The 22,817-nt window shown below is 39.3% G+C and overlaps 1 protein-coding gene across 4 annotated transcripts in view; it reads right to left on the reverse strand.

Annotated features, from left to right (window-relative positions):
- Positions 1-783: 783 nt before the first annotated feature.
- The window catches only part of Irs1 (insulin receptor substrate 1), a 60,553-nt gene continuing 38,519 nt past the window's right edge, over positions 784-22,817 (reverse strand). Inside the window, exons 2-3 of one of the 4 annotated variants that reach the window (XR_016539158.1) lie at positions 12,693-12,804; positions 784-1,129 (exon numbers count right to left, since the gene is read on the reverse strand). The gene's annotated coding sequence lies outside the window, so the exon portion shown is untranslated. Of the gene's footprint in view, positions 1,130-8,205; positions 12,805-22,817 lie in introns of those variants that run through there. The other 3 variants (XR_016539157.1, XM_090354921.1, XM_090354920.1) reach the window with 3 other exon arrangements.

Raw genomic sequence — 22,817 nt, forward strand, 5'->3', positions numbered from 1 at the left:
CTCATCTAACTTAATGGAATTTCCAGGTTGGCCTAGGGCAGGCTAATTCCAATGCCAAACTTCTGTTCCAGAGTCAAGGCTCTCTTTTTATTTTCATCTTTAAAATGTTTTATTTAAGTAGCTGTACAAAGGAGTTTCAGTTCAATGGATCAATTTATGTGTAAAATGCATCTTGATAAATGGTACTCCTATCATTCTAAAACTTATCGTTTTTTGACCAATTATCCCCCTTCCTGGGACAATAAGAAATAGATACATGGTAGATATCAATGTCATGATCATCTTTGGTTGAAATCTTTTGGTTGTCCCAACATTTTTAGAGCCATTTAAATGGCCATCTTCTCATTTGAAATGCAGTAGTGTTTTTTTCTTAGAATTTTCTCCCTCAGTTTCTTATAATCTCCAGAATCATTTGGCTGAGGTTTTCATTGTATTATGAAGACCATGTCTGTGGCTAGAATAGGAAGCGTAATAATAGACTTGTCATGAGTAAACAAGTAAGAGCTGTTCCTCAGCCAGAAGAAATTCATTAATTATTTCCCTACTCTATCCCTCTTTAGTTCTTTTTGCTGTTATTATAAGTCAGTAAGGCTCATCTCCAAGTAGATTAGAGCCAAGTCCTTGTGTCTGTGGAAAACGTACTCATCTCCCAAAGATGACTTCAGAGGAGTCAGAAGAGGGGTGCTGAACCAGAGGGCGGGACCATCACCCCAGCAAGGACTCCCTCCCTCCAAAATCAACCATGAATGTATGCAAAAGTGAAATTAGTCAGAAGCCATTTTCATTTAGCAGATATACACATTGGATGTCATTTTCAAAGTTATCTTTGTAATTACATGCCAGGAAAGGGAGGGTGGAGCCCATCCCATCATTTTTCAAGCCTATAAAGTGCTAAAGGTGGCCTGATTCCATCATTAAAACATTGGCACCTAAATTTCCACCCCTTGCATCCATTTTCTTTTAGCTAATATGCATTTTCTTCCTTCCGATGTATGGTTTTCTTATGTAACCAAATGCTGTGAGATCTAATGCATTCCTTCATTATAACTCTGTGTGGAAAATAGTTTATCAGATGTGTCTTCTCTGTTCCAGAACGTTGACTCCTGTGAAGGTCTTGGCAAGACCAAATCTGTAGTATTAAAGGGAGAAAAAAAGTAGAATAAACTTTGCTGATCTATTTTTCCCTGGCTTAGGCCAATCATTTATTCCATACAATCCGCTAGGGAATAGTAAAATCATAAGGTTGGATTATTTTAGGCAATCATTTCTTTGTAATCATAGAACTTTTAGTGAATCCACTGGAATTCCCTTTTCCCACGGGGAAATGAAACTGCACACAGTTACGCCCATGCCTTTGAGTTGATGCAGGAGTAAGGGGAGTGTATGTGTGTGGGGGGGGGGGGGAGGGATAGCTGTTGGCAAATGTCTGAGGTCCAGGTTAAGATCAGATAACACTCATCTCCTATAAACAAGGGGTGGAGGGCCAGGAGAAAAACTGCTTCACTCAAAGTCACACGGTTAGTTCATGGTAAGGCAGAGATGAAAACTGAAGTTTTCACACGGTCATGAAAGGCAATAGTTCCCATCCGATTCCCATCTGTCAAACATTTCTGCAAAGAAAAATAGGAGAGTCACTCTACTCAGGAAGGAGTTTGTTTAGCTCAGCCAAACTGATTTTGTTTTTCAACAGATGAAGCAAACCAGATTTGGACCTTTTTTCTTTTCTTTTCTTTCACATGTGGGGCATGGGATCTTGCTGACTTAGAAGAGTTAGTGTGTGGTGGGAATAAGAAGAGGATGTAAAATTAAATGAAGAATTTGAATTTAAAACAGAAACATGCTGCTGGTGTTTTTTTTTTCTAAATTGGCTGTTTTAGATAAATCAGTAATATTTTCTCCTTGAATGTTTTTATCCTTATGGGTGGTGTGAGGTCACAGGGGATAGAGGGAGGGGTATGTGGATATATGTACAGGTTGAGTGAACTCTGTAGGGTATTCTATGAGAACAAACAGAAAACTACATCTAACTCAGATGGGATCTAGAGGGGAGGAATCCTTAATTAAGAATTCAGGCCAGGAGCGGGGGCCCACGCCTGTAATCCAAACTATTCAGGAGGCTGAGAGCTGAGAATTGCTGTTCAAAGCCGGCCTGGTCACTAAGAGTCTGTGAGACTCTCATATCCAATTAACCTATAGAAAATGGGAAGTGGGGCTGTGGCTCCTGGGCGGTAGAAGAACTCAGGGATAGCACCCAGGCCCCAGGAATGAGGCGATAGCCTTGAGCTGAAGAGCTCAGGGACAGTGTCTGGGCCCTGAGTTCAAGCCCCATGACTGACAAAAAATAAAAAATAAAAATAAAAGAATTCAGCATTCATTAGAAAGAATTTTGCTGGGAAATGGATGGACCAAGAACAAATCATATTAAGTGAGGTAAGCCAAGCTCAGAGAGACAAAAGGTGCACATGTTTTCAATGATAGGAGGAAGATGGCTACAAAATATATTGGGATATAAATTATGCAGGATTCCAGACAGTCATATACAGTGAGACCAAAAGAGGGTAATCTTAGGGTTGAAACACAAAGGCACAATGTCTATATGCCTCTTTATGTTTCTACAAAATTATATATAATTGATATATTTGATATATCAAGCCAGGCATGGTGGCTCATGTTTCTAATCCTAGCTACTCAGGAGGCTGAGATCTGAGGATCACGCTTCAGAGCCAGCCCGTGAGACCCTAATCTCCAATTAACCACTAGAAAAACAGAAGTGGTGCTATGGCTCCAGGGGTAGGGCTGTAGCCTTGAGCTGACAAGCTCAGGGACAACACCCAGTCCCAGAGTTCAAGACCCACAACCAACAAAAAACAAAAACAAAAAAAACCCTCCAAGATATGGAATCAAGATGGCTCTGTCTTCTTTATGTATGATTTATTCACATGTGAGTCTTTGGAGGGCACAGAACTCCAAGGATAAGAATAAAACAATGTAGCAGTGGAGCTCACTGGATACTATGATGAAACTTGTTTGTGGAGACAGGAGGGAGGTTGTGGGAAGGGAAGACACTGTATGAAGGCAAATGCACCCATCACCTGACTCACATGATTGTAATTCTTCTGTACCTCACATTTTTAATAATGACACTTTTTTTTTTTTAAGAATTGAGCATTAACTAGATTGAACCAGAGGCCCTTGAAAGCACTAGAAAAAAAAGTGGACCTGATGGTGAGAGGCTAAGAAGAGATTAAGGGCTATGCCTGGAGTATTCAAACAGCACAGGAAGAAATTCTACATGGCAGTTTCTGCCAACACAATGTCATGAATGGGTATTAGGATATCGAAGAATGTGGGGATTTGTTCCATTTTCCATGACATTCACTTTTTAAGGGAACTGTTCTGGAATTCTGCTAACCATCTGAGTAGCCTTGGACAACTTCTCTTCTACACCTGGGCCTATGGGGTCTGTAAAAATGGTGCGATGGTATACATAAATCTTTGGGATGAAGGGGACCATGGAAATCCCATAAAATGGTCCATGACCAGTAACAGGCTGGTTGATAGCAAATGCTCAGACACATATGAGCTGGGGAGAGGTACTTGGATTTTCATTGTCTCTGGTCCAAAAAAGACTTCTGAACTCATGAGTGACCATGGTGACCTGTCTATTGACTTTACACAAAGATATGGAATCAAATTTGTTGATAAACAATTCCATCCAGTATAAAGAGCAGGATTTTTTTAGGATGCTTTCTTGCCTTTGGAATGGCCTTTTGGGTGAGTTGCCTGCCTACTTGGCTCTGCTCATTGCAGCCTTCGGATCCATTTATTTATTTATTTATTTATTTATTTATTTATTTATTTATTATTTATTTATTTATTTTTAACATCTCCTTTTTGTGGGGTACCTGTCTCCCATTCTCCACTTAACTGTCTATCCAGATTCATTCCAACAATTCACCAGGACATGACTTCACACACACAAACTGGACCCAGCAGAGTACACAAAAACTGGCTGGGAGGGGACCTAAAAACTCTTAAAATTCTTAATCCCCATGGTATCAATGTGAATTTAAAGAAGTAGAGAGGGAAGCCAGTTTCCTTATCTAGAGAACAAGTCCTGACAAGTCAACTAATAAAGCAACTTCAAAGAGTAGGAATTTCATTATATGGCAAATCTTACACCTAGAATATAATCACTTCTCTGCTGATATTGAGGGTGTGATGGGTGAATATTGAGATTTGATGATGAAAATACTAAGGAAGTACTTATTTTATCTGATGACTCAATTTAGAGCAATGGTTTGTTTTTTTTTTTAAGTCTAAGATTTTATCTTTGTCTTCCTGGACAGACTCTGTGCTCCTGGCCTATATCCATTTTATGCACTGTACTAATTGCTAGCTAGCAAAAGAGAATGAAAAAAAATTTTAAAGTCTATTCATTGTCTCTAGTCTTTATTCAAGACCCCACAATCAACTTTCAGTTTCCTTTGGATTCTCTCCCCCCACCTCTCTAATCTACTTGGAAAAGACACTCCTTAACTGTCTTCTCTTCTTTTGTCTGTGTTTTTGAACCTCAAAAAATCAAAGTACTGATTTTAAAAACAAGTCCTCCAAGCTCTGCTTATTGCAGTTCTGCTTGCCAAATTGTAAAATAGTAATTGTTTGTAGATAAAACTTGTTTTAAAGGAATTCTTTTGGCCCTTCAACAATCAAGTGGAGATTAATAAATGATCATGAACTCTATCCACTAGTGATATAATCATGACAACAGAGACTCAGATCTGCCACAACAGCACTGTATTGATTGCTAGTTAGAAAGGGAGAGGAAAAAGATAAAAACCTATTCCCTGACCCTAGACTTTATGGAAGTCCTGCCTTCCAGCAGATCCTGGAGAATTGCAAAAGCTCATAGCAAGGGACTTTGCCTGATAGCCCAGTTATCTGTCTGAAAAGTATCTATGGCAGAGACCACCAAACATGTTTTGAAAGGTATAGACAATAGATATTTTGTTTTTTAGGGCACTGGTGTTGATACCATAGGCAATATGTAGTGGGCTGAATGCATATGTTCCATTGAACTCTTATTTATTAAAAAATAAAATAAAAAATCAAAGGCTACAGACGTGGCCTGAGTCTATAGGTTACCAAACTCCATTTGTAGATTTGTAGATCATGGTTTAGAGTATGGGGATTAATTGAAATTCTCATCCGACTCCCTTTAGGTTTTTTTTTTTTTTAATATAATACTTCAGTGTTTTTCATATAGATGTGAATCACTGCAAAAGTTAATATAAACATTGTAAAAATTTACAGAAAAAAAATTAAAATGACTTCAAATGCTATCCTATAAACCATAACCGAGCCCTGGGAGGCAGTCTTCTGTTGTCATTTGTGTATTATATGGCATGAGAATGATATGCAAATAAATGCAAATATAGTTATATTTGCATATACCAAATGTCTTTTTTTGTTGCTGTTTCCTTACAAATGTCCACCAGTCTTAAAGATTGATGCCCAATAGTCAGTTTGGTTTTCATAAGCAAACTCCACGTCCATCAACTCTTCCATTTAGTTAAAATTTAGAGACTTGGGTTCTAAAGATTTGAAGCTTTGGAGTAACTTACACAGAAAAAAAAGCAAATTGTGTATTGCTGGATGAACTCTAAACAAATTCCACCAAAGTTAGGGGTACAAGTCACCCTGGTTGTCAGTAGGTTGCAAGACAATTCCTTATTCTTTCCTGTGATCTTTGTCAGGTTTATATTTATAAGCTCTTCAGAAGTTCTGTTACAGTTGGGCCAAGCTCCAAGGACTGTGTATGACCAGTATTGCGAAGCTGCAAGCATTCACTTGTGATTCACAGGTAATAGGTAGGCATCTGCCTCACCAGTTCTCTGTTGCCCATCTTGGACAAGTGTCTGCTTCTTGACATCCCTAACGAAGCACTCATAATTTCAAAGTAAAAGGGTTTCTCAGAGATAATACATGTAAACTCTAAGACCTCAAGACACAAGCTGTTTGGATTTCACATGGCTTTTACCTTTAACCTACTGTCATTATGTGTTCCTAAAATAAAGCTGGACATTTCTATTCTGTTGCTGAAAAAGGATACTAAGTGAGGAAAACAGAGAATCCAGAAACTGCTCTTGACATGACTGAACTGGATATAAAGACAAAGAATGGAAATAAGCAGAACAAGAACTTGTTATCTTTTTTGCCCATCCTGGACTCAGGGCCCTGGCACTATCCTTGGGCTTTCTCAAGGCTAGAGCTCTACCACTTGAGCCATAGCACCACTTCCGGCTTTTTCTTTGTATGTGGTATCAAGGAATCGAATCCAAGGCTTTGTGCATGCTAGGCTCTACCACTAGGCCACACTCCTGATCCCAAGATCTTGTGAGCTTGAAGGGTGGAAATTACAAACTGAATGAGGCCATACTTGCAGCTTTACATTAAATCATGTTGGTTCAGCAAATTCGGAGCACTAGGCAACTAGTGATTTTTGTTTGTTTTCATGGTGCTAGGAATGGTTCCTAGGACCTCTTGAAGGCTGTATGGGTGCTCAACCAGTGACCTACACCCCCAGCCCAACAGTGTCCTGAAAGTATGGAGCAGGCATTTCTTTAAGTGCTTTGAAACCAAGACTTGTAACCAGCCTAGGGTGAGAAGCCATTCTGTTCCTCACAACTTGTAACCAAACAGACTCCTGGTGTACATGTGAGTGCTGGAAGGATAAAACAAGAAAATTAACATTGACCCTGATGGCTAGCCTAGAACAAATGCAGAACTAATGTTGACAGTATATATAATCGTAGCATTGAGGTAATTACAAATTCTCCTTGGCTGTTAATTCTCAAAAGTCCTTTATTGATGTTTTACTTGCTATAGCTCATTTCTATGTCCATGTAGAGGTAATAGGACAATTATGCTATAAATTACCCATTCATTCATTCCAACTAGACTCTCCTTAGATTAATGCTAATTAGTGATGTTCACATGTAATTTCAATAGGGGACAGAGTAATGTTTGCTCAGAAATGCCATGAAGAGGAAAGAATCAGTGATATTTTGTTTTTAAATGGAAACAGAGAAGGTGATATAAACCGAAGATCACGTAGTAACTTCAAGCATTTATTAAATCATGTTGCATGCTGCTTCTAAACAATGAAAATATCAATTACATTGCCAGGCAGAAAGAAGCTCCCTCCAGCCTGTGTACCAAATAAGGTCAGAAAAGGCAGTCTTGTTGCTCTCTGGTAGAGCACCATGCTCATATAAAAATAAATTGTAAAAGGTTAACCTTGAATCTGTTTCCAAAACATCCAGTAATGGGACTTGTTTGTAACACAAAATAGGATAAACCATTCATCTTTATTCAAGTGGTGAAAACAATGCTAAAAGAAGCAGGCAGGGAGTCTTGGCTGCTTCCACTTTGGCAATCTGGTGAATTACGTTAAACATTAAGTGTTACTAGCCTTTCCAGTAGTGACACAAGCTGAAATCTCTAAGTTTCCTAAAGCTTGTCTCCCAGAAGAGTCACTTGCTGAAAAAATACGTATTGCTAGGTCACTACAGAGTTGTTTATCAGACAAGTTTGGACAATGATTCTCAGCAGTGTTTTTCATCTCTGACCTCATGCTGGAATCAATCCAGGGGCCTTGAAAACAACATAAACAACCAATGTCCAGTCTCTACCCCCAGGACAATTAAAACAAAATCTCTGGAGTTGTCTTGCCTGTTGATGTTTCTGAAATCTGCCTAAATGCTGCTAATAATATAATGGTTAGAAACATCCTATCTTTGCCCTCATAGTTATCAGATGACCAGAATTCGTAGCACTGACCTCCTCTGGGAAACAGAATCAGACTCTCAGGTCTGGCCTCTGTGTTTGAACCTAGCAAATGTGTGTCTGTTCATGTTATCAGTACTGTCTTCTGCAGGTCAATGTAACACAAATCCCTCCACTGAGAACAGAATGTTTGTTTTTGCTTTGCTTCCTTCTCCCTTAACACTACCATGAAAGACGACTGAAAAGCTTTTCTAGGGTCTTTTTCCTTATACTGTTGGCCATGGAGAGAGGGAAGGATGGAAAGAAGTAAATCTTCCTGTTTCCTAATCACATCTAAAAGATCACGAAACATTCTTACCCAACCCAGTGCTCAGTTTCTGCTTTATGTCTTATAAATAAAGAAATGTTACTACCATCCATTTAGACAGTTTTCTTTAATCAACGATGAAGACACTACAATTCTAAGTACCAGACAGAATCAGGAAAATTAAAATTGAAAACAAGCATAACACTATAAGAAAACTTGGAAAAGTGAAACACTTCTAAATAAAAAAAACATCAGCCTGGCCTGGTACCCATGACATATATACATAATACGCATGTTATACACATATATACAATGTTTTGGTAGCAATACAGACCCTATGTTGGTCTTTTGTACACAGATGAAGAAGCACCATGGGAAGCACCATCTTCAGATGATAAACCAAAGGGCACACACACGAAATGAAAATATATATGGAGATCAGTTGACCCACCCTGTAGCTAAAGAGGTGTAAGGAAAAATACTCTGTAGGAAAAAAATTGTTCCGGGAACTACATTCTTAGGCCAATGATAAAGTTCTAAAAAGGAGGGGGGAAAAACAGCATTAAAAATGTCTATACAAATACAGACATATTTTCCTGTCGTGAAGTTGTCCTATGATATGGCATATTGTTTCACACTGGAGAAATGAGCAGAAGTCAAGAGAGATTTAAATACTAGGTGAGTGGCCAAAATACTACCACACCGATCTTTTGGTGTATGCCACGTCATCAACAAGCTAGGAAAGGAAAACAACTCTCCATCTAAGTCATACATTTCTAATCATATTGGCTAATTATGAGCTCTTTATTAATGATAAACCCCTACGAGTAGGGCCAAACACTTCTAGCATCATTCAACTTTCTCCCAGCATCAAATCTGATGCTCTAATTATAAGCTATGAGGGATACCCACATACCTGCTGGTCTACACAATCCGTAGCCACACTCAGGAGACACTGACTTAAAAAAAGATGAAAGGATCTTGAATATCTTGGCTATAGAAATGACCAAAGGTACCAGCATCTCATTATGTTCTATTAAACCACAGGAAGACTGTTGGCTCTTCATTATCTGGATGAAGGTCTATGTTTGTTTTGTTTTGAAATCAACAAGCCTGTCCTCACACTCCTAGAAGGGCATGCTTCTAAGTTCCCCACACTCCATATGTGTGTGTTGTGTGTGTGTGTGTGTGTGTGTGTGTGTGTGTGTGTGTGTGTGTGTGAAATCCTTTCATACTAACAGTCACCCTGTCTTGAGAATTCTACAACTCCTTCCTGTCTAGTCACTGCAAATGAAGTCATTTCTTGTTTCCACCCATTCTCCTTCAAATGACTTTCCAAAAGTTCTTATCTCCCAGTGATGGCGTGAATTCCAGTGTGCGGTTCTGAGAACTTATTTGTTTGAGAATCTCCTTATGCGATGATCTAACCAACAGAGTTCTGCCAAAGTGATGTAAGTCAAAAAGATAGGATCACTGTAACCCACAGTCACCGCACTTCACAGCTGTACTGTTTGTCATGGCTCTTGCCGTCTGTGGATGGGGACCCTCCTCCCCAACTTTTATCCACCTGGAGTAAATGAGTTCCCAGCTACATGATATATTTCCTGCAGGATGTGACATTAAATAAAGCAGACGCTTGATACTGTAAAATATCATTTCTTACAATACAGAAGCAGGGTTACTTCATTCTCTGTTATACATTTAAAAGATAGGTGAGGGTAAAAACGCCAGAGAAAGAAAGATTAGAAATCCCTACTCAAGCTAGATGATTTTGAGTAGGTCCATTTTTATAGTTATTAGATTATTCAAGAGTCCCTGACCTTTGAAAGTCAGCAAGGACTAGCCGCAAATCTAACATCAGTACTGATTTGTCATTATTGACTCAAGTGGTTGATCATTAATAAGGTTCTCCTCAACCCCAGCTGGTTCACTTTTCCCAAAATGAAGACATCATCAAAGCCAGGAAACATATTTGTTCTTTTCTGTTTTGTTTTAACAACAGAGAACTTTCAAATTCCACTTAAGTCTCTAAGAAAGAACACTGTGAAAGGCTGGTTTCATGAAGAAAAAGCCACTAACTAGAGGCCACTTGCAGCTCTGCGGATATAAGCTCTTGACTGGCCTACAAATACTCACAAATGCAGAAAAGCCAACTTTCTTCAACAGGAACTGAACACAAGAACTTAGCAGCTGACGTGCTTAAAGTAAACCCTTCAAGTAGCCAGAGCATGAGCTTTTGGCTTGAGTACCAGCAACTTCCAGTTTTAAGTCAGTAAATTTTGATATTGCCATTAAACCCAGCTCAGGTACTTCTAGAGCAGCTTAAATAAGAATTTCCACCTTTGTGCTATTTGACTCAACAAAAAAGTCAGAGACCTAGAGATGGATTTTCCAGTCCATTCGTTTCTTTCCTCACCCAAAATACGCTGATAATCCCACATTCAGAGGTATCTTGGTAAGATGTATTCAAAGTCTAGTTTACTTTAAAAAAAAAATTACAACCAGAAAGAAAGAAAAAACTGCCTTGCTTTCTTCTTACTCGAACAAGAGAACGACTTAGAATGTTCGAAGAAAAAAAAAGTGATTTAGATTATGAAAGTATAAGAAACAACTTTCATAGCAGATTTTTCAAATTGGCGGGGTTCTCCACAAATAGGAAATAATGGAATTCAGCAGCTTTCTTAGAAACAATGGATTCTTACGACTATAGACCTATTTATCTTAGAAACTGATGAGCATGCAAATGATTGAGACCTGCAACAATGAACATTGCACAACAGTCTGTGAGGTACATGCCATCTGGTTCAATGAGCAGTAACACAGGCCTCAGCAATAAGTCCATCATCTCCCCTCCCTTCTGAATAGAACAGGGGTCCCCAGCCACTTGATCAGGACAGCAGCTATAGTAAATGCCCTCCTAGCCCCTTCCCTGTAGCTCCAACCAGAGAGCTCACCTCTTCCCAGAATTACAATAGTGCTCCTTCTAACAGGACAGCTGGCCATGTCCGCTATACAGCTCACACTGCATCACAGAGAGCCCTGATATTTGCATTAATTCACTTAACCTTTAGGAAACTTCTCTGCAAAACGATCAAACATTCTACAGGTTAATAATATCTTGGACGTTGTGTTCATGGCCATTTTGGTTTCACAAGGGAAAATTGCAAGGTACATACACTATGCAAACAAGCAGAGGAATAACACTTGCACTCTGGCTGGATCTTCCAATAGGAGATCATTTTATGCTTTCGTGTGCTCTCTGCACATTTATGGTTTTATTAACTCATTGCTGATAGGCCCGGCACTCATCACAGCAAACGAACCACTTCCATTCCGTTAAGTCATGTAAAACTGGAACTTGTCAGGACACAAGAGATAATGTTCTTAAGGAAAGTGACATGTAGCCCTGGCCATGAATAAAAGAAGAAAACAAAATTCTGGGATTTTAATTTCTGCTTAGCAAGAACTCGCTTGTCTTAACATCCTTCTCAGGACAATGAGGAAATGAAATACCATGACATGTACACAAAAAATAAACTAAATTAAAAAAAAGAGGAGATGGAGCAGGAAGCTTCCAGAATAGGGGATGGAGAGAAGAGATCAACAGGATCTAGTGTATTATGAATAGAAAGACATTCCCAGAATTTACAAACACCTACATGGTTCATTCCAAAGAGAACTTTGTATATGAAGGGACCATCTGTGTCTCTCTTCTGTACAATATATATAATGAATGGAAGACTGTCATTTCCTTTTCTTATAATTCTGCTTCCATTCAATTACCAATTTTAAACTGACATTTGAAAATACCCCAGTAGAATATATCCTTCTTCAGTTTAGTTAACATGATCTATTGTCTTACAGGAAAAAAATACAAAATTATGATTAATTCTTGTAAAGAACTCAGCTCAACATCAAGTTTATATTACAAGAGAGAGTATCAGCAAATAGGACTATACAATTGAGAATCGTCTATGGCACTATGATTCTTAGTATATTACTTTTCTTAATTACCATCTTAAAACAAGGACCAGATCCTCTTTTATGCTCGTTTGCCTTGTTCTAAGCATTTGCTCCACTCTTCTTTACAACAGAACATCGTATATCTCAATTCCACATCCAAAAAGAAAAAAAAAAACAGATGTGCTATAAGAAAAGTTACATTTTCATTTAAAAAAATTACACATAGAAATCAAAACCTATGTTAAATATCCAATACTTTCTCCACCCAACGCGAACAGTTCTGTATGAAATAATTTACAATGGTGTTTTATGGAGCAGTTTCAGCAGCAGATAAAATTGATCTCGTAACTGCAATGAGCGTTAACTCATTCTCCCACAGCATCGCAGTGAACATCGCAGCTCATTGTGGCCAGCTAAGTCCATGAAGGTCCAACATGAAGTTGACGCAGTCTCATTGTTCCGGTATCACAGTGCTTTTGTTGTTTTTGTTGGTGTTGGTGGTTTCTGGTGTGTGTGTGTGTGTGTGTGTGTGTGTGTGTTTGTTTTTTGCTTGGCACAATATAAAACGTGCAGTTCCGTTCATGAACTCCTGAGGATTATAGAAAGTAAACAAACTGAAATGGATGCATCGTACCATCTACGGAGGAGGAAGAGGTGAGGTCCTGGGTTGTGAATCATGAAATAGTTAAGAGTCTGGGTACCCATGAGTTAAAGCAGGATTTGCTGAGGTTGTTTAGGTCTTCATTCTGGAAAGAGGGGGGTAAAAAAGAAAAGAAATGGTCACCAAGGACATCCCAAAATCCACATTCAATCACAATTCAGGAACTCTCCTTTTAAAGAAAGGCAGGAACAGACAGACTGAACTCAGAGGTCCCAGAACTAGTGTGGACCTAAATAAAATCGGCAAACTGTATTTAACTTGCTTTTTCTTTTCTTTCAAACTACTGAGTCTAAAGCAATCATAAACTAAAAGTACTCAATAGTAGTAAACCAGTTAACAAATCACCGTGACCTGGGCATTTCAGAGATTTGGCAACAAATAAATATGAAGTTCTTTGGTGGTTATGATCGAATCAAATATATACATTATAGCCATTGTGTAAAACAACTATAAAATATAATAAACAGATTACAGTCAACCTGTGTCCAACCTTTCTGTTAAAAAATCAACCACAGGGGCCAGGAGTTTGGCCTAGAGGTAGATTGCTTGTCTAGCATGCACTGAGGCTCAAGTGGTAGAGCTATAGCCTTGAGAAAGTCCAAGGACAGTGCTCAGGCCCTAAGCTCAAGCCCAGGACTGGCAAAAAAAAAAAAAAATCAACCACAGGTTTTAGTATCTGAAGTTATAGAGCTTAATCTTACAAAAATCTGAAATCCATTCTTTGTGTGTGTATATGTGGGTACTTATACTTGAACTCATGCCCTCAAACTCTACATCAAACCTAGAACTCTACCATTTGAGCTATACCTTGACTTCCAACTGTTTGCTGGTTCATTGTAGATGAGAAGCTCTCAGACTTCTCTGCCTGGGCTGGCTTTGAATTATAATCCTCAGATCTCAGCCTCCTCAGTAGCTAGGATGTGATCCACCAATGTTCAGCTAAAATCTATTTTTAGTATGATATTGTTTGTCATAAGAAATTAGATGTAAAGGGAATCCCAAAGAAAAGAGACTAGTGAATCAATAAATAATAAAGGAAAGTAATTCAGATTTAGGTCTAATAGAAACAAATTACTAAAACAGAAGCACAGCATTTCTTCTTTGTGACTCAAGATCTGAAAAAGGCACTATGCACAATTTTCCTTCAGAGAGGAGACAGTTTTCCAACCTCGTGAGCCATCTTTTGCTCTTAGAATTACATAGTCTTTCAGAAGTCCCTATTTTTCAAGCACTCAAAAATTAATCTATGCCCATCAATATTTATAGAGTACACAGAACAGCAGAGAGTAGCTCATCATAAATACTTGTTGAATGGCTGCATTAAGTACTACAGAGGGTTCCAAGTTAATTAGGTTGTAAGCCAAAAAAAAAAGAAAAATATTTTAAAACTTTTAAAAATTACTAAGAAATACTTAGCATGGAGGTGCCAATGCAAACAAAAAAAGAGTGAAATACATTCTAGGCTTATCCCTTTCATTGTCAGAGAAATAGTGAAAACGTTTTCTTCCCTGTCATTTCCAAGAATGCAAGGCAAACCCTTCTGTCCAACAAACAGCCCAGAAGACCCACAACTCTGATTTACTTCCAAGTTTTCTTTAACTCTTAGCGGAACATTCTTACTAGAATAGCAATATATACCCGAATATAGCTTCATAGATCTAGGCCTTAAATCAAGGCAGGAAAGCCACATGGAATTAAAGGATTTGTGACAGAGAACTGCCAAACACACGATGGAGGAAAAGAAAAGGACAGGCAGTATGCTTTTCATTCCGTATCTGGCACTCAGCCAGGGGGCCCGAACCAACAGCTTAGGACAGGAACAGACAGTACCAGGTTTTTTTTTTTATCATCACACATGCCAACCTACATAGATACGCCAGGCAGAGACTGGGGGCTCTATGAGGAGAGGCAAAAACATGGTCTCACAAGGTACTAAAGTCTACTGCTGTGCTCCTCTAGAAACAAGCCTTGTCATTTTCCATAAGAATGTGAAAAACACAAGAAGTAAAAGGGCCTACTAACTCCACTGCATACCTTCCTTCTAAAGTTTTAAAATCCAGATTTTGGAGCGAGAATGCCAGCACTGGGTCTTAGGATCATTTGCTTAGCTTTTTCACTCACTGCTGGGACTCTACCATCCAGCTCTTTTTCAATATCCAGGATTTTTCGGCCCAGGCTCGATTCGAACTTCAGTCCTCAGATCTAAATCTCCTGAGAAGCTAGGTTTATTATAAGCAAACTCATCTCAGCCACAGATGCTACCAGTTGCTGACACAGACTTAGGAGTCTGTGAAAGCTAAAGTGGGGGCAATCATAGTAGACAAGGTAAGATTAGACAGAAGGCTATGGACAACAGACTCCTACAAAAAGTTGGAAGTTCACACCAGTCTGTCTTTATACACTAATGTATATAAAGTCTAGTTATGTAGCAAAGGTACGAATTTTCTTTAGCATGCATGCCTGGTCGTGAGCTGCCTTCTCCAGCGGCCACCCTCACGGTCGCATTTTTGGGATGCCTTCTCAAATTCCTACTTCTTTCTTGCAGTTGGATTCTCAGCCTTGAGTGTATTCTTTTCAGTGGTCTCTATAGCAGCCAGTCTCAGCCCTTGAAGGGCTCATTTGATCTTTGGAAACAGCCTGAAAAGCTTCCAGAGCCAAAGATGGCAAATAAAGGGGCTGATTAACCCAGTGAGGTCTTCCCTGAAAATAAAGAGCCCCCACATTTTGGAATTTTGTGCATTTAAAATATTTGTTTTTAAAGTAGCTGTACAAAGGAGTTGCCTTTTAACAAAGCAGTATATGAATAATATACTAAAATTTGATCAATATTGTTCCTTTCAAGTTCCCCTAACAGCTTTTTACAAGCATTCTTATGATTATGTGGTTGGAAAGGAAACCTAATGACCAGATAAGACAAACGTCACAGCACGCTTTCTGAAGAAGTGCTGCGAACCTCCCCATTGCTCTGCCTCTGCAGGCTTCTAATCTGGACAGGCTGAGCTTGAATAAAGCTATGCATGTAAATCAGACTAAGATCGATGTACAGATATTTTGTACTAGAAGGGCATATTTGAAAGAGGGTTAAAAAAGCAATAGCCATTCTGGGTTCCCACACTCATTCACCTCAATAAATATCAATGAGTGACGAAGACAAATGCAATGGATGAATGATAAAGTACAGCAATAAGTGCCAGAAAAAGATGGCAGACATTTAATGCACATTTCACACCCTTTAAATCCAACACTCTTGGTTGCCAGACACCAAGTACATGCAAAAAAATATTGCAACATTGCTCTAATACAAAAAAAAATGTCATCAATAATATAGAAAAACTAGAAACTAAAACCCAAAACACTTCTTTAAAGGGAAATGTGCAAATATCAACTGGTGATATTCTGCCATCGTTTCATCACTGGAGAATCACTTCCGAACCCACAAATACCATGTACCTGTCACAAGATTTAGTAGCAGGAAATTACATTTTCACTAAATTTTATCACCACCTCAGTAGCTCCTGACTCCTGTGTGTATCTTCTTGTCAGACAAAATCTACCTGATCTTATTGCCAGTAATGAAAAATGTAATTTTTAAAGCATTATCAAATAAGTCAACACTTGAGCAGTGTTATTTGAGACCTATGGATTATTACAATATTGCATCCACAAGAATTTACATTGGGACTCAACCCACTGAAACTATGTCTGCTAGAGCTGGAAAATAAATAAGGCCTTTGCATCCTTTTACTTTGTCTCAACCTCCTGGTCCTTTTTAACTATGTAAACTGAAGCCAGCACAGAGTGAAGATCTAATTGCAATGGAAGGTTCTGTAGTTTCAGCAATGCATTTTTACTCAAAACTATTGACAAGTGTTTTCATCTGGTATCTATGTGTTTTGCAAGGTAATAATAACTACCTGAACAAGGTGTTGCTGGTAGTTTCTATACTTACTAAGGGAGTGGGAGGAAAATACTGTAGGTGGCTTGGCTGTCAGAATTCCTCCTGCTTAAAAAAATGAGTATTGCAATCACTTTTCTTCAATGAAGATCATTGTCTGAAATCTTCTACTGTAGATTTCACTAGAAAAATTCATATAAATTAAACCCCACCACCTAAAGGAATGCATCAAAACAACATATTTCTCTTTCATTTAACATAAATAGCTGTGTTGTTCTTCAAAAATCATCTTGAGTATAACATAGAAAATGTATAAATAAAGTACCAGGAAATGTAAAAAAGGAATAAACATTGTTTGTAATTCTTTGAATTACAGAAATTCCTTGAACTCAAGGAGAATCCCTATTCTGTAATCTTTCTAATTTCATTATATACTCAGAAGATCTAACTTTTACAATTCTGTATTTAATGTCTTTTTGTTTTTGTCTTTTTCTTTTAATGTAAGGTGTTAGTACCAGGGCTTGAATTCAAGTTCTTGCATGGCACTCGACCACTTGAGCCACACCTATAGTCTGTCTTTTTGCTGGTTAATTTAAGGAGTCTCACCACCTTCTCTGCCCAGGCTGGCTCTCCTGAGAAAGCTAGGATTACAGGCATGAAGCCAGTGCTAGGCTTGTTTTTAAGAGAAGAAAATAACTTCAAGTCATTCCTAGATCTTTCTTATTTAAAACTCTGTGTTGAGAAACGATGTGAAATGTTAACCCATTTCTAAGCCTTTCGAGTAAATTCTTTTCCCATCTTTTTAACTATCTATAGTTGGAAAGTAAAAAACATTTCTGATTTCTTGGTTTTGGTTTCTAAAAGTCTAGGTCTTTAGTGACCTCACAACACTGTTGCAATTAACTCATGGCACCACTAATTTAATTTTTTTTTAAATATGTGTGCAAGAATTAGAGCTGGAACTCATAGCCTCATGCTCTTGCTTAGCTCTTATCTCATGACTTGATGTTCTATCATGCAAGCAATGCCTCCATCAGTCTCATGAGCTCTTTGCTGCCCAGGCTAACTTCAAACTGTGATCCTCAGATCTCAACCTCCCAAACAGCTGAAGTGACAGGGATAAGCCACCAGCATCCAGCTGCATCACTAATTTAAACATCACATCTCCTAGAATGTTGGCACACTAACCAAGTACCTTAAAAGATGCTTCAAGAGTACTGTGTTGTTTTTTGTTTTTGGCATCTGCAAAATTGCACAATGCTCCTAGTAGATGAATACATTTCTATCTTAACCTCCACATTATAAAATTCTTATGAATAAAAAGACCAGTGATGCCTTTGATAGACTGTGACATCCTTTTTCTTTTTTTCTGTTTTTTTTTTGGGGGGGGGCGGGATTGAGAGCCTGGGCTTTACCCCCTGAGTGAGATGACAGCAGTATCACAGTCAGCTCTGCTTACAATGGCAATCATCAACTTAAAAAAGTCAGCTCCACAGAGCTTCCAAAATTTGGGCCATGGGAGAATCTTTTTTTGCTCTTTACAAGATTCAGTTGAAAGAATGGTGGCAAGCCTCAAGCTTTCCACTAAGAAAAGGTGACGCAAAAATACTCTTGGTGTCAAAGCCTCTAGACCACTGCCACCAAAATAAATAGATAAAACCCAAATGAAGATTAAACTAGAGGGGGGGAGGGGGAGTCAAGATAGATGCTACTCGCTGTTGAAAGTTAAAAGCCATTTCAGTTAAAGAAAAGAAAAACCACTTCTTTTAAGACAGGCCAGGATTGTTAAGAGTTGGTTTCATAGTCTTCAACAGCAAAGGTTAACCAACCAGCCAAAGCCAGGGCTTAAATAATAGTCTTGCCTGGCACATGTCACACGGGAGACGGGGAGGCCTGAGGATAATAACAAGGTTTCTGGCCAGGCCTTCTTGGGCCTGGGTTGCCAAGAAAGGAAAGCCAGGCAGAGCAGCCAACATGTGAGGGGCCAGCTTTGCTCCAGCTCTCCTTTTGTTCCAGTCAAAGACCTTCTGGCTCCAGGAGACCACCAAGGAAGAAAGGCATGCGTAGTATTAAGAAGACGAGGATCGGGAATGACCAAGGAGGCCTGTCAGTGCCCGCTGTGGACTATCAGGGCCAGTGCTGCCAGTGCTGTGGATTCCTCCTTTCCCAGCTATAAAAGGCAGAAGGAGGTTCCAGAAACATTTTGAGTTGGTCAGGGATGGGAAGATAAGATTAAAATGACAAAAACATAGAATAAGCCTAGTAGATCATGCCTGTAGCACTAACATCTAAGGATTCTAGTTTGAATCCGATATGGGCAAAAAGAGCCCAGGAGACTCTGATTTCCAATTAACTAGCAAAAAGCCAGAAGTTGGCGGTGTGTCAAGTGGCAGAGCGTCAGTGTTGAGCCAAGAATCCAAGGGAGACTTGGAGGGTCTGAGTTCAAGCTCCAGTACTGGCACATATGCACACAAAAAAAGTATTTGGGTGATAGTTAAGGAAATCTCAATAAACATTCCAAAAAAATGATATCCCCTCCCCCCCAATAAACACTGTAGTAATTTTCAGTTCTTTCAATGAACAGGAGAAAGCCAACAAAGCAGATGAGATCAATGCCAGAAGGGTTCTCCCATTCTCTTCCTGGAAAAATCGTAAAGTGAAGTTATCTCCACGGTGTCCTTTGCCAACATGATGTGAGACCAAACCAAAGCAGGACTTAGGAAAAGCAATTCCCCGTATGTTTCAGGCCTGGCCACATGTACTGTGTGGCAGGAAGTCATTTGAACTCAGGGGAGCTGTTTCTGCAGTACAGAAATTACATTCCAGTACTGGGGTTTATACTGTACTCTCATGTCAGTTTTAGGGGGTTTTGGTTTTGTTTTCTTTGTAATGCACATTTTATAAGTCTGGCTTTGATACAAACCAGCAGATTTACAATTACATCATACCTGCACTTATGCGGTATAGAGGGTAAAAAGCTGTTTGTCAAACCATTTCTGTAATTAGACGAAAGGAAATCAGGCAGCCCTACAATCACTGCCTTTAATTTTTGTCTGTACCACTACAGAGATTTCTCTTTCCTCGCCTGTTTCCCGGCACTTACAAAGCAAGTGCCGTATGGTGCATTTCGGTGATTGGCTAGCTACCCAATTGTTTGCTCAACCATCATCATTTTTTTTTCCATAAGGGCCCACAAACCGAGCGTGTATACAAACGGCTTTGGATCAGCACAGGACTGAGGTAAGAACCATTAATGCCACTGACATCACTTTTGGCAGCTGGAGAACTGGGAAAACCTGTGTTTAATCTATTTCCTACTCCCCACAAGCTTTAGCCAGAGTCCCCAATATGGTTGTGGCTGTCTTTATGGAAGAATTTGGTCATGCAAGAAACATCTACTGAACTGAACAAGCCCAGGTCTCTTTCCTTCCCACAATTTGTTTTCTATTTTTGTTAATCAACAGGTAAATAAGGGAACACTTCCACTCCCAACCATTCGTCTGAGAGCCAAGCTCAAGCCTTTCTCTATGGCAATCGAACATCTCGAGGAAGTTGTACTGAGATGATTTCATCTAGAAGAGCTGCTTGTCATAAAGCAGTATTGTGTGTCACCCTTGAACTGTCACTATTGAAGTGAACAGTGAGCATCCTGTATTCAAGTTTGAGTTCCAAAATATAATGTAGGAAATTCATCCCAAGAAATGCTACTTTGGAAGGAAGACAGAGACATCACAATGGATTTGATGCTGTTAAAGAATGATAATTTTGTTTAACTAAAAGCTTATTTCCAAGGTATACCTTGAAGGGAAAGAAAGAGCACATTTCCATGAGGTAGGGGTGTGTGTGTGTGTGTGTGTGTGTGTGTGTGTGTGTGTGTGTGTGTTGGTCCTAGGACTTAAACTCTGGTCCTGGTACTGTGCCTTGGCTTCTTTTGTTACAGGAGAGAGCTCTACCACTTAAATCACAGCACCACTTAAACCACAGCACCCTTTTTCTGAGTAGTTTATCAGAGATAAGTCTCTCCTGAAGTTTTTCCTACCTGGGCTGGCTTTGAACCACAACCCTCAGATCTCAACCTCCTGAGTAGCTAGGATTTCAGGCATGAGCACCAAAACCAGCTTCTATGACCTTTTCTCTCTATCATTTTAAGTAAGCTGCCCACCCTCCTGTCTCCATGTTTTCTTCTATATCAAAGGATAGCATACCCATTGTATAGGGTCAATATGAAATTAAAGGATATAGTTAATACACAAAGAGCACTTTCCATTGAGATTATGGTCTATAGTGACCATTGTTGTATCTAATGTCATTAAAAACTAGAAACTCTGAGTTCTTAAATCTTCTGCTACCTGAAACACACACACACACACACACACACACACACACACACACACACACACACACACACAGAACACCAGGCAAAAAACGCCCTGCAAGTAAGAATGAATCCACAGGCAGAACTGCAATGAAGGGTTGGCTGGGGGAAAGCCAGAAGTAGAATGTGTCTTGAGAAAAGGGGGTGGCATGGGGCAAAAACAGAAAGAGACAAGTAGTATCAGTGAATCAAACAAGGTGTCCCATGAAAACAACTACATAAAGACTGGCCCCTTGAAGAGGGAATGGAATAAGTTAAATATTAAGACAGTGGCACTCACATATCTTGGGAAAGCTTTTAAACTAACACAATCTACAGAATCACCACTGGTAGACCAGTTCTCTTGCTTGCACAGTTACAAGCCTGAAGCTCTCTGCCCTTTCAGAGTCGGCCTTATCCTACTACAAGAATGGATTTACAAAGAAGCCACATGAAGACATTTCAGTGGACGTTCTGTGAGGTTTTTCTAATGCAGGTTCAAAAGCATGTTTATAATTGGTGGTATGTAAAAGGGGGGAGGCAGAATTGAGTAGCTTTTGTTTCAAAATTCTTTTCCCCCAATCTCTGATCTAAAGGGAACAGAACAGGAGGGCAGTTCCACAAGTCAGTGCTGCTTGAGCGACTTGAAAAACTGAAATTGCTGCCAGATGCACGTCTAATCGTTGGCAGCTGGAAAAGAAAGAGGAGGGAAAAATCAGAAAGAAAGATTATCTGAAGTAATTGATAAAGCATACCTTGCTTTGAGGCACACAATATAGACTTCTGACTTGACTGCAGACATTTCTTTATTATTTCAAATAAAAAGGCAACATTTTCCCAGGAGACAAAGATGGCTGACCTTTCACCCACTGACCCCCAAAGCTCCCAGTGTGTTTGCTTTCATCTTTTAAGTCTTATTTCCGCAAGGTTCCAGCTCTTCTTAATTTTCTCCATTCTCTGACATTTTAGACTGTCTTTTTTTTTAATTTTTTTATTGTAATTAGTAAAAGGGTTACATGATATTTGCCAGATAGAAGGTGCATTAATTCACATACATTGATACCCTTTCACATTTCTTGGTACCCATTTCCCTCCCCCCCCCCCGACTGTCTTTTTAAGGAAAATTACTTTCCTTAGAAGTTCTCTAACAACTGAACTTCAACATGTTACTTCCCAGCTGAGCTGGCTGCTTGACTGGACTAAAAGATTCCCTGAGAACAGTTGTCTCAATTCTTAATGAGGAAGTGGTGACACCTTGTAATGAAAACGCCGTCGTTAAGCATCTGTGATGGACTGGGTAGTTCCCCTCAATGTGACAGTATTAGGAAGTAAGACTTTGGGGAGACAGAAGTCAATAGGTCATATGAGTGAGACTAAGAATGATTCTGATGTAAGATATGGGAGAGCTGCTTTCTGTGGTCCACCATAAGAATATAAATGCAGGAGGCTGCCATTTGCAAACCAGGAAGGGAGACTCATCAGCACCTTGATCTTGGACTTTACAGCCTCTGGATTTGCGAGAAAACAATATGACTTATTTCACTAACCACTCTTTTTGTGACAGCAGCTACGACTAAGTCAGTGACTCCAAAGGGACCTCAGTCCCAAGGGAAACAAGTGGGGTCATCCTCACATCTGTTGGAATTCACCTCACAGTGGTTATCTGCATTTCACCTCAAGCCAGCACATGGAGCTAACTATACACTTTCTTTGTAGACACCTTCGAGTCTCCAGGGATTTCACTAAATCTCGGGACTAGTGGTTCCCAATTTTAGTGAATAGGGAACATTTTGTCCTATCTAGGGATGTTTGGAAATGTGGGCAAGGATTAGGAAAAGTATTAGGTTTT

Source organism: Megascapheus bottae, chromosome 21 (genome assembly GCF_031878675.1).
Source record: "Megascapheus bottae isolate mThoBot1 chromosome 21, mThoBot2.hap1, whole genome shotgun sequence".
In the NCBI taxonomy this organism is placed as follows: Eukaryota; Metazoa; Chordata; class Mammalia; order Rodentia; family Geomyidae; genus Megascapheus; species Megascapheus bottae.